This window comes from Plectropomus leopardus, chromosome 14 (genome assembly GCF_008729295.1).
Source record: "Plectropomus leopardus isolate mb chromosome 14, YSFRI_Pleo_2.0, whole genome shotgun sequence".
In the NCBI taxonomy this organism is placed as follows: domain Eukaryota; kingdom Metazoa; phylum Chordata; class Actinopteri; order Perciformes; family Serranidae; genus Plectropomus; species Plectropomus leopardus.
The window spans coordinates 13824850-13841924 of NC_056476.1; the positions used below are offsets into that span (position 1 = coordinate 13824850).

General features: G+C 37.5%; 1 long non-coding RNA gene across 1 annotated transcript; it reads right to left on the minus strand.

The window, feature by feature from the left end:
• Positions 1 to 8242: 8242 nt before the first annotated feature.
• LOC121953266 lies at positions 8243 to 16998 on the minus strand. The gene is made up of 3 exons (XR_006106495.1): positions 16900 to 16998; positions 15886 to 15956; positions 8243 to 8353 (listed from the first exon to the last, which is right to left on the minus strand). It is a non-coding gene; the product is annotated as an uncharacterized LOC121953266 (long non-coding RNA).
• Positions 16999 to 17075: the final 77 nt, after the last annotated feature.

Genomic DNA, 17075 nt, shown 5'->3' on the forward strand with positions numbered 1-17075 from the left:
TTTCTCCAACAGCTCCTTATCCCCAAAACCAAAGTCCATTGCTGCAAAATCCTCCCTGCAGTTAGTTTCAGTTTTCAAGTGTTCACCAGTCCAATGGTAAATTTGTTGGACTAACGGGGCTTTGGAATTTTGGGCCTTCTGAACAATTGGCAGTCCTCAGAAAAAGTCCAGCACATGAACAACAACCTGTAGTTTTTTCTTTTCAGGTTTTGTATAAATAAACAAACAAGATGTAACAAGTTAATTAATGAGCATTGGAGTTGCTGGTATCGTTAATGCTGGATTTTGTCACCTTTTGCAAGAGCCACGCTTGCTATTTCTTCCTGATTCCAGTCTTTATGCTAAGCTAAGCTATCGAGCTGTTGGCTATAGCTTTATATTTACTGCACAGACATGACAGTGGAATCAATTTTCTAATCTTTCTTTTGGCGAAGTGAGTAGTAGTAAGCATACTTCCCAGCTTATCAAATTATTCCTAAATGCTTAGCTGCCCATTCCCTAATGCCCTAAAACATTTGTTTCAGGCTGTTCTTATGCTTTGATACAAAAGAAATGCAATACCAAACATAATGATGAGATAGTGATTCACGCAAAACCCACGTGTTTTGGAAGGATGCAATAATGTGACCAATGTGTTGACAGGAGTGAATTAGGAAGCGGTCACAAGAAGACCCAATGGGAGGTAGGTTGGGTGATGGATGGGTCACAGGACGCAGGACTTGGGTCAGGGTCAGGGAGGTTAACCCTAACCCCAGGAGACTGGTGGTCAGAACCATGTGAACTTAAGTGAGTCTTTTTAGGATACATCCTCTCCATGTTTCCTTTCCTAAACCTAACCGCATTTGCTTTACATCGATTACGTAACTTTAAGTTAAGGACATAATTGTGCGGTGCTAATGCATATGACCTTTTGAATGAGGATATGATGTTTGTTTGTAAAGAAAAGCACTCCATAAAACACAACCATATCGCTAAAATTCAAAAATCTATAAAAAAAAAAAAAAAAAGTCTTCCATGCTCAAGTACTGTTGAGCGGTATGCCTACTTGCTCAAGTGATGTTATGAGAGAAAGGGGAATTTGGCCAACGGGAATCAGCCAAGCATCAAAAATCACAGCAATAGTCATTTTAATGCAAAACAAATAACTGCCAGGTGAGCTCAATCCTTCCCCATGGCCTCAGGCCATCCACACCCTGGAGAAAAGCGGAGACAGATATTTTGGCGAATATTTCCTGCAGGCAGTAATACTACACCCAGATGGTGTGGGTTCACAGCAGATACAGTACAGCTCAAATTCTCCACAAAGAGACACGTTATTGACGTCTGGCGTTGCAACAATCTGCTCTTTATCTTCCACAGAAGAGGACGCCGATGCAAGTGCAAGACAAAATGTGCCGTAGAGTTTCAATTGTTTGTCAATTGTGGGTGCATGACATTTTGGTGTGTGTACAATCTGTTACATGTCAGCATGTACTGTCAGTGTGTGTATACAGGCATGGATGATCACTGTGGGTCAAGGTCAAGTGGAAACTGTAGAAGATGAGGGCAGCAGCGAGAATATGTTGACACTCAATCAGGCATGTGTGCAGGTTCGAACAATTATCGCTCTCAAACGAAGCAGGAAAAACTTCTGCACACATACTTTCCTTTCCTGAACGATAAACATCTCGCTCTTTTCCACCCTCCCATCACCCCTTCTCCTCCTCCTTTCCTCATCCACCCATCATCCCTCTCTGTCCCTCTTTCTCTATGGATGAGTGGTGATATTCCCGTGGGATAGTGGAGGAGGAGAGCTTTCCAGGGCCTGTTGCTTCATTATCCCAAATAAAGCAGGGAACATGTTCAGACCACCTCACTCTGGGTTCAAACCCTCAGACAGAAACTCATTTTTTGCAGTCATGCCCTCCTTGTACACACAGTAGTCCCTTTTTTACATTATGCTGTTTTGCACTTGCTCATTGTCTCTCTTCTGGCACCGTTCCTGGGCACAGAGGTTTGATTTGTTTTAAAAACACAAGGAGAAGGCAACAAACTACTTATCAAGACATGGCCCAAAAAGTAGAAAGTTGAAAAAAGAAGATTACCTGAAAATAAACACAATAAATAAATAAAATAAAAAAAGTTATGAAAGCAAACTTTTCAAGTAAAAGGCGTGGACGTGGCCGTCCACTTCGACCTGTAACTGTCAGTCTTTACAGCTTGAGCACTTGGTGTGGATGTTAGCACACAGACTATCTCAGTGGACTTAACTCTTTTCAGTGTGGTACAGTGCATGTGTCAACCTGTCCCTTTTCTTCTGAGTGGGATAGAGCGGCGCCCCATGTGCAGAGGCTGTGTCCTTGCCGTAGCGGCCACAGGTTTAAATCCAGTCCCTCGGCCCTTTGCTGCATGTCTCCCTCTCTTTTTCTCCCCCTTTCACGCTCACACTGTCCTGTCAATTAAAGGCAATAAAGCCCCCCCAAAAAATCTTAAAAAAAACAAAACAAAACAGAAGGACTTAAATTAGAGAAGTCAAGCAAGAGAAATGACCTAAAAGTATGTTATATGTTAATTATATGTTTTACTGAAACCCAATTTTAATTTCTTGTGTTGCCTTCACACACCCTACACAAACTATTTATATTATATATTTTATCTCTTCTATTTTTCATTAGACTTTTCTTATAATCCTCCCCATTTTTTAAAAAACACATTTGTCATTGTTTACTACTTTTAAAACAAAAACAGAAATAAAAAATTTGCTTAGGTTTCAAAGGGTATAATAGTTTGTGTAAGGTGAGTGAAGGCAGCACAAGAAAACTGATTTCGATCCAGGTTTCAAAGGGTTACTCCTGAATATTCGTCTTTTTATGTCACTTTTATATATTCAGTTTATTAATGCTGCATTTGAAAACCCAAACTAAATATATATGGGTGTAAATATCAACTTTTAATCAATTTTTTCAATATGTTCCTCTACATATTTATCTAAAAGGCGGGTAAAAAGTAGTAAAATAAACTCACTAAATAAAGTTTACATTGACTTTCACCCACTGAAGTCTTCCTCTGATTAGAGGGAAGAAAAAAATTTCCATGTTCACCTGTGATACTTCCCCATAATCTATATCTCTATCTCTCCCTCCCTTGTCCTTTCTTAGTCCCGCGCCCAGTTTCACTCTACATGTCTCAGCTCGTTGGAGTTTTAGAGGAACCACGCACTCCTTTTCTCCTCAGTCCTCTGGAACAATCACAGCGTGCCCTGCTCAAGGGCGGCCGCAGGGTGCGCCCCATTGCAGAACAGGGAACAAGGAAGATTGACGCACTGGCGCACAATCCCTGTGACCTTTAGGCATGATCCAAAAGTCTGTTGCCATAGAGATAAATTAATCACTGTAATAAGCTAACTGCTTGTATGTTATTAAATCCTGCTTCTCTGTTATTAAATCCCACAGGGTTTATGAGAGGGATTTCTTTCTCAAGTCAAAAGTTCACATCTTTTGTGTCTAAAATTGATTGTTTTATTTCATTTTATTTATTTATTTTTATTAATTTTTATTTTCATATGAAGCCCTAACTACGAGGACATAATATCTCGTTTCTTAAATTTTGTGCATTTAAGATTTTGGAAATTTGTGTTGTAAAACGCTCATACCAAAAAAATCCAGCCAGCTGGAGTCAATATATAGCAATAGCTTGGTTATCAAGTACGAATGGGTTGTTTGCAAGGGGACAGGTTTGGTTTTAACACTAAGGGGGACTCATATTAAAGGGGGACTTTGGGGGGTCCTCAAAAGAAAAAGTTAGCATAAAACATTTAATTTCCTGCATTTGGTGAATTTTTCTGCACCAGATTGTGGCTTTTTTTGCATCACTTTTTAGTGTAAATGTCAAAACTCCTTTGCTATTTTAATGTTTTTATTGGCAGAGACAAATGCACATGTTCTAAATATGGAGGGGGATGTGTACTCTGTGTCCCCCCAGAGATCTACATCAACAGTTGTTTGGACCCAGTGTCATTTTTCTGTATTACTGTTGAGTTATTTACTAAAATGTAGTGTGGTTATTTCTGACTCAATGTTTAATGCAACAAGCTCAAGTTTCTTACATTAAAACTCTCACATATATTGCTGGTTGTGCAAAACAACTGCATAAGAAGCAGTTTTAGTAATCAGTGACAAATAGCAGCATAACGTTTAAATGAGCAAAATTTTAACAGTTTGTAACCATACTATAAATAAGTCTGCTGTATTTTTCTACCCCTCAGTACTACTGTAGGTGAACTTAAGACAATATTGTGTCAGTGCCTGAACTGACCCGAATCACTGTGTCTTCTTGGGTGTTTGGGCCTTAGAAAAGTAAAAATTATCTTTAAAACAGATAATGATGTAATTGTATATTGTAATTGCAGAGTAGTAATTGCTGCAAACCAGATAAATTACTTCTTGGAAAGTGTAAAGATCTCAAAGAAGGAAATGACCATTATTATGAATAATGTGTCAACTACAGCAGAAACTTAGCTAACAACAGAATGAGAGAAAATGGTGACAAAATCTCCCCAAAATTGGGATCAGTCAGACAGGTGTTAGGCCACAAGTAAACTAAGGTTACTTGCAGCAGCTACTGACAGCAGACAACACCTTGTGACTGAATATTTGAATATGAAATCGCCACACAAACAACATTTCCTGTATACATTCAGTCCCATCAAAAAGCAGAATAGGGTTTAAAGCACAGTATTTAATGAAAACTGATCAAACTAAGTTAAGATACAGAGAGGTGGCTGTGTGCACACTAAATTATTATTCATACTGAAAAAGGAAACAGTTTTCTCTGCAGGGCTAATAAAATAATGTTTTAATTAGTCAACAGTTGGGTTATATCAGTCCATCTAAACTGTCTTTTTGAGTCATATCCGGCAGACATGCACCTGCTATTGTATGACTTTATCTCCTGAAAGAGAATTCACCTGCTAGTGCGAAAGGGGGGAGGAGAGGAGGTTAGGAAGGGAGAGAGGGAAGGACAGAATGAATGGAGGAGGCCGGGAGAGACAGTCATGCCTTCAAGACAAATGCGGCTTGTCACCCACATAAAAAGAAAACGCAAATCAAGGCAGAAGTGTGAATGGAAGACTGGAAAAGATGTGAGGGGGAGATGAGGAGGGCACAAAGGGGGGGGGGGGGGGTTGTCGTCTCCTGCAACAAGTTTAACCTGAATCCAAAGCTAACAAGATGCTGTGATTGCAGGGCGCTGAAAATATGAAGGAACAACCAAAGACAACAGACAGAAAAAAAAAAAAGAAAATTAAACACAGGCTTTTGTTCGCTTTGCTCTCTTCTCTCTCCTCAGGTTTCAGACAGACTCTTTGACACACAAACAATCAAACCCTTGCTCCCAAAAAAAGGCAGTTTACTTAAGCTTGGCAAGAGGCGCAGATGATAAAGTTGAGCAAATTGCCTGTGTGTCATGCCAGGCAGTCAGTAGCATGCAGGCAGAATCTGTAAGGTCAATCATTATGAGCAATCACACACTGGTGTGTGTGAAGGATTTGACCTGCTGGCAATTGGCCTCATGTGTGTTCAATCAAGTCCTGGATGATTGACTTGGTGCACCTGCAGAGTAACCCACATGTAGGCTGTCTAATCATGCAATCCTCGTTTTTCACAGAGAAAAGTCCAAGGTGGACTGAAACGTTTGCATTTTTGCTGTATTTTTCACTGCCTGTAATGTACCAAAAACAAACTCTAGTCTGAATCTCTATTTTGTTCTCTGTGTTTGAGTCCTCTCTTGCTGCTCTACATTTTCCAGCTGACTAACGCACCAGAAGAAGACAAACACCACTTGTACATACTGAGCCGTCCTGGTGGATGCAACACATTCAGTGCAGGAGGTATTCAGATTATTTACTCAAATAAATGTAGCAGTTTGGAATTACACAGAAATGCAAAAGGCCCCACCACCTTCCCTACACAGGGACAAGACACACAGACAGTCTTTTTTTGGTTGTTCTGAGACTCTGTTAATATTGTGTCTTTTTTTTCATTGTCTGGTGTCTCTTTGTAGTTATTTTATGTCTGCTCGTGGTTGTTTAGCCCCCTTTGTGGTTATTTTGAGTCACTTTGCAGTTTCTTTGCATCTTTTTGTGTTGTTTTGGATTTTTTTTCAATGTGTGTGTGTGTCAGTTTGGCTCTCATCCTGGTCAGTGCGTTTTTATTTGTGTGACTTTTGCAGGTGAAGACCAGGGGGGGCCCCAGCAGACCTGTTCAATAATCTTTCTATGAATGTTAGGCGAAGATCCAGTATTCAAATTATCATACAGAAAAGGAAAGATTAAAGTGAAAGCATGCAGAATGACCCCATTCAGAGTGTTATATTATCTGATTATTGTGACTGATGCATCAATGTACAAGTAGAATTTTAATGTTGGCCCTCTGCTGGTCTAAAAATGCAAAATACTCATGAAAAACATCCTAAAACAAAACCTATAATTGCACACTGAACTAAATCAGTTAACTAAACCACGTTTACCCTTTGACTACCACAGAATTAAAGTCATTTCTCATGTTACTGCAAAAATTGTGTAGTTGAGAACTAAAGAGGAAAAAAAAAATCTCACACACACACACACACACACCCACACTCTGAGATGTGTAACGCATACAGTACGCTGGGCCCGGGGTCAACAGTTGAGACAAAGTGTTATCTTACCCTTCTCATAACTGCGGGTGAGAAAAAGGAAAAGGCCACAAACCATGAGCAGTGTTGAATGTGGGTTCTCACAACACTGTCTGTCTACATGTATGTCACAGTGCCACAGGTTGAATCCAGGGTTTGGGTCGCTCTGTTTTACTATACTGTACAATAATATTTTCAAAACAGAAATGCATAATAATAGTGCTTTGTGGTCGTTATGTGTTGCATAAGATTTTATGTTGAATAAAAACACAGAGGGGTAAAATATCAGTTTTAATGTTACTCAATCATGTGTCACAGCATGTGCCATCAGAAGTAGAATTGTGTTGTCATACTAAAACATTAAGACTCTAATACGAGTCTGTTAAGAGATTGTTTCAGGTCATGCAACCACTACTGAGTCATGACAATGTGTCATGATACAAATATGTTGTCAGTTCTTACTTTGTCAGAAGTACTTAAATAAGAACTGAAAGTTTTAGAAAATAATTATACAACTAATAATTTTGTAATGTATGATTCAAGATTTATCACAAGACAATTTAATTTATGATGTGACTATTATAGTTATACTATGAAGGATTTTGTTGGCAAGTGTTTGGAAACGGTATTGCCAGCAAAAGTGAAAGTCAACTCCAGCTCTGTCCACTTGGGATTTCAGCACGCTATCTTTGTGTTTTTTCGGCACAGTATCTGCGATTTTTGTAGCTTCCACTTGGATGTGTGCTGCCTACAGTCAGGCAAATGGCTTAAATGTTTAACAAAAATAACAATCTATTAATTTTCTGTCAATCAGCTGAGTGATTAATTGATTAATTATTGTAGCTGTACTTGTATAAACTGTTGGCTAGTTTAATTGACAACAAAACGTAATTTATAAACTTCTCTTATGTTCTTCTATGCAAAAATCTTAACATGTAAAATAACTTGGAATAGAAGTATGAAGTGGCATGTAAAGATTTGACTTATGTAATGCACAAATACTTCCAATTCTTACCCAAGTTCAGTATTTAAGTAAATGTATTTAGTTACTATATTCCACCATTACCAGTGCACTTTACCCAGGAACACAACAAACACAGCAAAATTTAGAAAGCAGAAAGAGGTCAGAGTCTCTGCAGATAAATACAAAGCCACAAACTGCTAGTGGATAATAGGTGATGATTAACAGGAATTACTTTTTGTACGAATCTATACATTGTTGTTTTTGCTCCCATTTTGCACAGGTTTAAGTTATAGATTTAAGAATTTCTCTCAAAGTTTTGTCCCAAATCTGTTAAAATCTTTGTTTGTGAGCACTTCTTATTTTCCAAGAAAATCCATCCACCTGATAGGTGTGACATATCAAGGTGATGATTACACAGCATCGTTACTACACAGGTGTGCCTTGGGATGGTCACGATAAAAGGGCACTCTGAAATGTGCAGTTTGATCACAAAACACAGTGCCACAGATGTTTTAAGTTTTGAGGGAGTGTCGATTTTGATGATGAGCTATTTTCAGGTCAGGACCCTTGTGAGGACAACAACATGCGGCTGAGCTTACCTGGGACATTTTCTGATGGTTTGTGCGACATTCTTCGGTTGTGCAAATCCAATTTCTGCACCAGTTGTCCATGTGGCTGCTCCGGATGTGGAGGTCCTGATCTGTTGCGGTTACATGTGGTCTACGGTTGTGAGGTTGTCTGCCAAATTAACAGAAAAGACACCGGAGATGTAATATGGTAGCAAAGCGAACATTCAGTTTATAGGTAACAACTCCCATGGACATTCCTGCAGTCAGCATGCCAATGACATGCTCCCTCAAAACTTGTGACATCTGTGTGTTGTGTGATCAAACTGCAAATTTTAGAGTGTCCGTTTATTGTGACCATCCTGAGGCACATCTGTGTAGTAACGATACCGTTTAATCAGCACCCTGATGCACCAGACCTGTCAGGTGTATTGAAGTGCCCATTAAGATGCATTTATAACACATCTGTGTCCAGCATTTTTCAGAAATATATAAACTGAGCGCATAAAACCTTAAACCTGCAAAAAAGTGACAAAAACAGGTCTTGCATTCAAAATTGTTTCTAGTATATAAAGTAAAAGTAAGATAAAAGTAGAGAATCAGAGAAAACAAAGGCACATAATAATATCTGAAATACAAATATTACAATCTCAAATTCTGCTTGATATAAGAAACAAGGTGCGTATATGTATATCAATGACCGCACTGACTATTCATAAAATATTTCTTTCCTCATGTTGCTCTCAGGCTTCATATTATATATCATCTGACCGCCATATCATGATCTGAATGGCTGCATAATGCCTGATGACCACATTCTAAAGGAGCATATATGATCTATATTCGTATCCTAATTATTAATCAATTCTGCTTCATCTGACACGCTCTTTAACGGAGCCGAGGCAGAAACGTCTTTTTACAGCCTTTGTGACCTTTCTTCAGTGCTCATGCAAAAGAAATCCCTAATTACAGACATTAGCACACTGTAATTCTCTGCTCACACATAATAGCCAGGTATGACACTGAGAACAACAAACGGCCGAGCTGGGCTCGCACAGGGCCACTGGGGGGTCGAGATGGACACAGAGTTGTTGTTTAGATTATTATCTCGATGTTTTGGCGCACGCTTCCTCCATGAATCTGTCTGCACATTCGACAGAGTTTAGTTAGCTAAAAGGGATATGTCAACGAAGCTGGGAATTGATAGTTCTCATGAAATAGGCTGAGTGTTGGTATAAATGAGCAGTGGTGTAATGTAACAAAGTAATAATACTTCATTACAATACTTAATTATTTTAGGGGAGTATCTGTACTTAACTTTTTTAAAGTTTTTTTTTTTATATATCTGTCAATCTTCGCTTTTATTCCACTACATTTCCTGAGTAAAAATGTTTACTTCTACTAATACATTTTCCCTAAGCATCTTAGTTACTTACTACAAAATATAAAGAAGTACACTTCATAATTCTAAAAATTTTGACTGCTTGATTTTTTAAAAATTTGTTTCAGTTTTTTATTTACTATTATTATTAGCATTTTCTTGTTCTTCTGCTTTCAATAATTAAGTGCATTTAATATCAAAATTTACACAAAAATGAAAATATAAAACTCCAAAACAAACATAAAACACAGAAAGAGCACAAAATGAAGTTACTACAAGGAAGGACTATTATGTACGTTGATATATGCTAAAGGTGAACCATAAAAACAAGAAAAATTTAAAACGGCTAAGCTGCACCCTGACATTGGCATCTTTAACTTCTACCTGGTAAAAAATGTGTACTTTTACTTATGTGTGGCTTTCCGGCCACCACTGTGCATGAGGACAGTAACAATACAGAATTCTTTTAAATGAGTTAACGTGCACTCTGGCTCTACATTAGAAATTGTGTTTAGGATGCTCCTCGTTAAGGAATTACTGTCACAATGTGAATCCTCAGGTGAAACTTTGCAGTAATTCAATTTGTTTGCCATCGTTTGGACTCCACATACTAATCAAAAAAGAATGTGAATGAGCCTCTTCTCATTGTTGGATATTAATTCTCATTTGTCTGTGTTATTATTGGGACTGAAAACAGATGGTAAGTGTGTCTTTTATCACACATTTCTTCATCCTTTTTGGCAGATTGGGGAAAAGTGCACACAATGTCATCGAAACCAGCGGTCTGGAGAGATGCCCAAAAATCACAATAGTAAGTAGATTTGTTAACACAATCAGTATTACGTCCACAGTTACAAGCTGTGCTCAGTTATATTCAAATATTCAATCCAGCCTTTATTTATAATGTTGTCATTGTCACTCAGTAGTCATCGCAAGAAATGTTCCCGACAAGCCTGGACTCGCAGAGGATTTAGGAAAAGCCGGCTCTTCCACCACTTCATAACGTGTTAACATTCCTTTACGAGTTGGAGTATCACCTCACGGAAAAATGACTTCCTGTTGCAAGGTGCCATATGGTAATGAATACATCCCCTTCATTCCCTGTTCCTATCTAACGTACGCACATTCTTAAGTCATTACAAACGGGATCCTGGTCTGTTTGGTTTTTAAAACAGGCCTGGCAGTTATTAAATACACACACTGATATGCTCCTCGCTAACGTTTGTGCATTCCTCTGAAGATGGTGGACGGCGCCCACGCATCACAAGTGATTGGCAGAGGAGACAGAAACCAAAGAATATTTTGATAAACAGAAAAAGGTGACAGAATAATTTACAGTGGAGTGTTGAGAATGACAGGTCTTTTTGTGGGTCAACAAAAGGAGTTGAAGGTGAGAAATGTAAATGATGTATTTGCGGAAAAAGCTCCACGTCTTTTGTTAATTAGAGGACACGCAAGCACTTCAACTTGGCGCCAGAGGTGTAAAAGTCCAAGAAATTCAACAGATGTCAATGGAAACTTCTTTGTAACCTGAAGCAAAAAGCCTGTTTTCTCTATGACCTCTACCTTGCACCACACACAGAGGGAAGCTGGGTTGTATTTGGATGCTTAGAGCTGAAACAATTTGACTGTTAAATTGTTATTAGTTGTTCAGCAAAAATTTTAGCACCTACAATTATGATCATTTTACAATATTTTTTAAGCAAAAATGTAGCAAAAAATTGCTTCTCAAATGTGAATACCGTCTGTTTTTTTTTTATTGGCAGTGACAGTAACTGGAAACTGTGACGGGCATTTGCTGATATTTAGAAGACTTAGATAACAGGCAGATTAATTAAACATAAAAACAAGCATTAGCAGGGTTATACCAATTAGTTGATTTATTACTTGCTCATCTGACACAAACACAACAGGCAATTCTGAAATCAATCATTTCAGTGATTTTTCCAGCAAAAATGCAAAAAATGTACTTCTTTCAGCCTTTTAAATACGAGGATTAGCCAGAGGTGTCACCTGATTTGGTCTCAAGTCACAAATTTAATGACTTAAGACTTTATTTGACAAAATAAAAAAAGGCTTGCAACTTGACTTGGACTTTTACACCAATGACTTGTTATTTCACCTGGACTTGAGTCTTTTGACTTATAATAATAGTATAATACTTGAATACCCAAAGATTAAAAAGTATGTTTCTTTAAAAAGTTTGCAGTGAATCAGTTAATTTCCTGAATCAACTAACATAAAAGCTTTTCATCTTTTCAGACTCCACTTGTTGAATCAATCCAGCATCATCCAATTAAGTTGCAGGAGAGAACCACGAAGAGTAACGTTACATAGCATCAATATCTTTGTTTTTTCTTTTTACCAAAGATGATTTCATTTGTGTTTAACAACAACAACAACAAAACTGGAATAAGAAGAAATGCAAAATGTGCAGGTCGAAAATTTCAGGCTGAGAAGCAACAATTTCTAACCAACTTGTTTTATCAAATAAATGCAATGTAATAGAAAGTATCAATGATATTTTTTTTTAAAAATCATATATTATTACTCTGTTGTTAAAATGGCATTACATTTGTTGAGGAGCAACAGGGACCTGGTCTCACCTCGAAGATTTACTGCTTTTCGTTGACATATACAATGGGAAAACGATTTTGGACTGTTGGTCAGACAAAACAGGACATATGAAGACGGTGGCAGACTCAGACTGTCTGGGAGGCAGGGACACAAAGAATCAGCTGCACGTGACGTGCGGACACTCATGTGTTCTTGCACACCGAGAAAGCTCTTTTTGTCATATGTGCTTCTTCAGTGATTTATCCACACAACACACATCCATCCAAACATTAGCCTATTGATCCAGGGCCTTTAAAGCTGCCTTGAGGGACACACACACACACGCGTGGCAGTGAACAGGTCTGTCCACTATGCAGGATGACCGCAGGCCCTGAGGAGGGGACACACCTAAAATATGGAAGACTTCAGACCCAGCAGGGACTCAAGAGAGCAACAAAATTCTTGCAACTTGTGATTAAAAACCTCCAAACATTCAACTGTTAGCATCATTAGGCATGACAAATAGTCATGAATGTGTATTAGACCAACAGTGTGGGGGGATGATAATTACTCTGACTAGATGCTTTTTGAAGCATTTGCATATTTAATGACATAAAAGCACATTAATTGTGTTTTCTTGGTGTTTCTATAATGGTATTAGAAAAAAACATAAACGAGGCTTTCCAATGAGCTTTTGGTGTTTCAAATTGTAATCAAGCAATGAATCACTGCCTTTCATTAAATCACTTTCTATAAATAATAAACGATAAAACTAGCTCTGAAGTGACATTAAAAATAACCGGCATTAGCATGTGCTGAAGATGCTTTATGTGTTGTTTCTGCACAATCAGCCTGACTGCAGCTTCAATGTGGGAACAGGTTGCATCAAATCACGGGGAATTTTTTCTTCTTTAACTGTTTTCCACAATGTTTTTAACCTGTTGCATTTAGATTATTATTAAGATTTTCTCTGACTTTCATTGCTATTCAGTTGCAGTTAATTTTTCTTCTGTGTTTTTTAGATGTTTTTTTAAAAATTTGAATATAAGTTTATTTACATTTATGCTCACTGTTAACGACTGAATAGATGCAGAATTTACATTAAGAAGAGTAGAGATATATCTATTCATGATTTACTGATAATAACAAATATAAAAAACTACACATAAATATATACAGATGTGCACTCATACATTCAGACTCATACATACTAACATACAACCAGGCATACATTTTAAATGCCATACAAACAACAATATATGACAGGATTACCCCAAAAAAAACAGCTGTCTATCTTTTGGTTCATTTAGTTCTGTATTGTGTAGTCTGATTGCTGTGAAGACCTTTATAGATTCATCTATCCCATCAATGTGTGTAATAGCCAATTAAACTGAACTCTCTCATTACAACAAAACTATTCAAACTTAATCAACAAAATGCAATATAACTTAAATGAACAAAACAATCAGACAAGATTCAAATTGTTTTATCTAAAAATCGAACTGTAAATCTAATTTACTGCCTTACATAAAGTGCTTATTAATCATGTCTTTGTTTGCTGTCATTATGTTCTCGACACTTTGATAATGAATGTAATTGAAAGTTGTATTCACCTTAAATAGCATGATGTGTACTTCATAGGAGGTGATGAAGTGGAAAAACACATTCACCTGCATACCTCCACATACACCTGTTAACACCCTGAGGAAGAAGCACCTGTTCACAGCCTCCATTTAACCCCCTCCTTCCCTTCCGCCTCTTAAACCAAAACATCTAGGAGCTATAATCAGTGTCTGCGTGATAAATATCGACAGCCCATAACGCCACTTCTCATTCCAACAAGTCATGAAGGACATTAAACTGTAACAGACGTAGCAGGCAAGAGAGGAGATGATGTTTTAATGACTGACTTCCTGTGGATCAAAGAATTTACTTCTGCTGTTGTTTTATGACGCATTTTAATCGTTTAGAGCCAAAATACATTTCTGAGCTGCTGCATAGCAATATGAACAGTCTACACCTCTCAGGTCGTCTGGGACAAGTCTGCTCACTGTCTGCAGAGTCAGACATGAACACAGAGAAAACAGTATGCAGTTTTTGGACACACAAACTTGAAATATGCTACAACTCTACAAGTTCTTTTAAATCAAGCTTTTTTTTTTTTACACATAAAAATGTTGAGTATGTATCACTAATATAAGAAAATAATATTTTTGTGTCCCAGGTTTTTTTTTATAATCTCAGAAACTCCCATTTATTTTTATTTAAACTTTTTTGTTGACCTTTCATAATAAACTTGAAGATAATCATCCTTAAGAGCTAAAATAAAGGTTCTTAATACCAACCATTTTGAAAACCCCAAATACTGAGAGGGGAAAAAGGTAGAAAGATAAAAAATGAAGCTTTTTGCTTTGCTTAATTAAATTAACTTGGGACCTTTTACTTATATCTTGAACTGCATTATATTTGCAATGTCAGTTGGAGCTTATTTGTATGTTTTATTTGATTTTACTCTCTTAAATCTTATTTAGATGTGTCCTTTTATATTGCCTTGTGTTTTTTGCATATCTAATGCATTTTACGCCTTACAGAAAGCACTTAGTATTGTTGAACGGTGCTATACAAATAAATGTGTCGTGCCTTGCTTTAATCTATAGGTAAGCTTCTATATAATTAAACCAGCTCCATAACACATTTACAAGTTACAGCTCTGTACACCGTATATTATACATGCAAGACCTAACTGCAATCTACTGGAAGAACGTGCTCGACAGGAGCAATTTGCCAAAAATCCATACTTAATTTCTCATATCACTTTCATGTGAAGCATTCAGGTATTCACAGAGTCAGATCGTTCAGGCAAAGAGTGAAATTTAAATGCCAAACATCAAATAGCAGTGGAGAATGTGAACGTCTTGGCTTTGATTTGAGCCCAATAGGCAGCTGACGGTGTCTTCACTGCTGTGGTGTTTCACTCCCTCTGCTGGTTAACAAGTGAAAGAGCGAATGTTGTTTTAGAGTTAGTGTCAAAAATTAAGGAGTTAATTTTGTCATTTCATTTTGTCAAGTTTACATTCGAGACTTGACTACAGTAAGGGGCTGTCTATTATTTATGAGAGGGGAGTAGGTGGTGCAAAACAGGGGAGGTGCTTCAAATAATTTTTTAAGCACTGAGAAGGGAGTTGTGGGGGTTTTTTTATATGGCATAGGGAAGGGACTTTCAGCTTTAAATCTGTATTGTTGTATTTTGTATTATTATTTGTATTTGTATTTTGTATTCTTTTAAAGCCCCCAGAACCCTTACAACCTGCAAATGGGTTTGAAAGGCATGTTTTCTTTAAAATCTCCAAAATCGCCATTTATCAGCAAGAAATGATGAATTGTGGTGGAGGTAGGATCATGCATGTCCCCTCAGTCACTCAGGGAGGCTCAAGGAAAAGATTTGTAGCTCCAGGGAGGGTCATGATATCATCAGACTCATAGCCCAGCTACCCCCCTACTCTGATTAATAAAGCACAGTCCCTAATAAACATGTTTTTTCTGGCTAACTTTGGTTTAAGTTCAGTCGTGCCTACTAAAAAGCAGTGACACATGGAAAACTTTCACCACTGCTCACTGGTGTTACCACAGCTATTGCACTTTGCCAGTTTTTTGTCAATATAACATGTGGAAGCAATGACTCATCAGTTGTGGTTTCTCTCTGGATTCGAAATATGAAAAAACATTATCTCTACACCCTTGGTAGCCCACACCCTCCATTGCCCTACCCTTGTTTTTTCCACAGCTCCTTTTATAGAAACACTGTTGTGACGCACTCTGCTGTCTCCCTCCTTCACTGCTGCAATGACAAAAAGAGAAGAGAGAGAACATGCCATTAGTGTTAGTCAGAATTATCAATACGACACATTGGTGAGATAGTCATTATGACTCTCTTCTCAATCATACTTTGAGATTAAGATTTTTTTTTAAGATGTGAAGAAATATCCTATGTGACAGCTGGGAAAAATTCTGTCTAATGGATATAAAACACTTTAAATAATTCGGTTTGAATATGTCCTGGGTAACTGGTTAATGATGCCAAGTAGTCGCCTCAATGAGACCCAAAAAAGCAGTGTCACGTAAGGACTAATTAAAGTGATCAATACCTTCCTCCTCAGCATAAATGCTCTATGATCAATACCATTGATCATATCAATAACAGCTCAATAGCACAGCCTACAGTCTTAAAGTGGTACTGCAGACTAAAACTACAGCAGAGACCAAAAGTGGTAACAGAGCATCTTTAACCACAGTAAACAATAGGAAGCAAATTAAAAGATTAGAAATACGTTTGTAAGTGTTTATTAAAGAAGGCTAAATAAAAAACAGAAACATAAAAAAGTTATCCTTTTTTTTAAACATTAATAATGAACAAAATGAACACATAATGCCAGTTGATCAAAGCACTAACAGAAATGTTACACCAGCTCATGAACTGTTAAAGCCTATAGGCACCACAGATTCAATGCTGTAGTAGCTTTTCTATTTTGAGATAAAAGATTTATTAAGGCCTAAGTCCATAGTTTGAATTCAATTTCAAAAACTGAAAAGGAAGTTTCATGACTGGAAAATTTAAATTTGTGAATATGACATTTTGCAAGTCGCTAGTAGAATCAAACTGATGTTAGGCTATAGCCTAGCCTACCTCAGGCTAATGATTTGCGTTGGAAGAAGAGTAAGTAAAAAGGCAAAACAACCCACATTTAAACAATTAATATACTGGGAAATTAAAGAATATACACCTTGCCAAAAATACAGGAATGGAGACGAACCAAAATGGATGGTATTGGTAGACAAGTCTTCGGTATCTTGTCTCAATTATCGACTTAAATATCGAAATAAAAGCCGCCATTGTCCACTGTCACGTGATCCAGGCGTAACCGTCGTGCGTCAGAACGTAGCAACAACTGAAATCGAA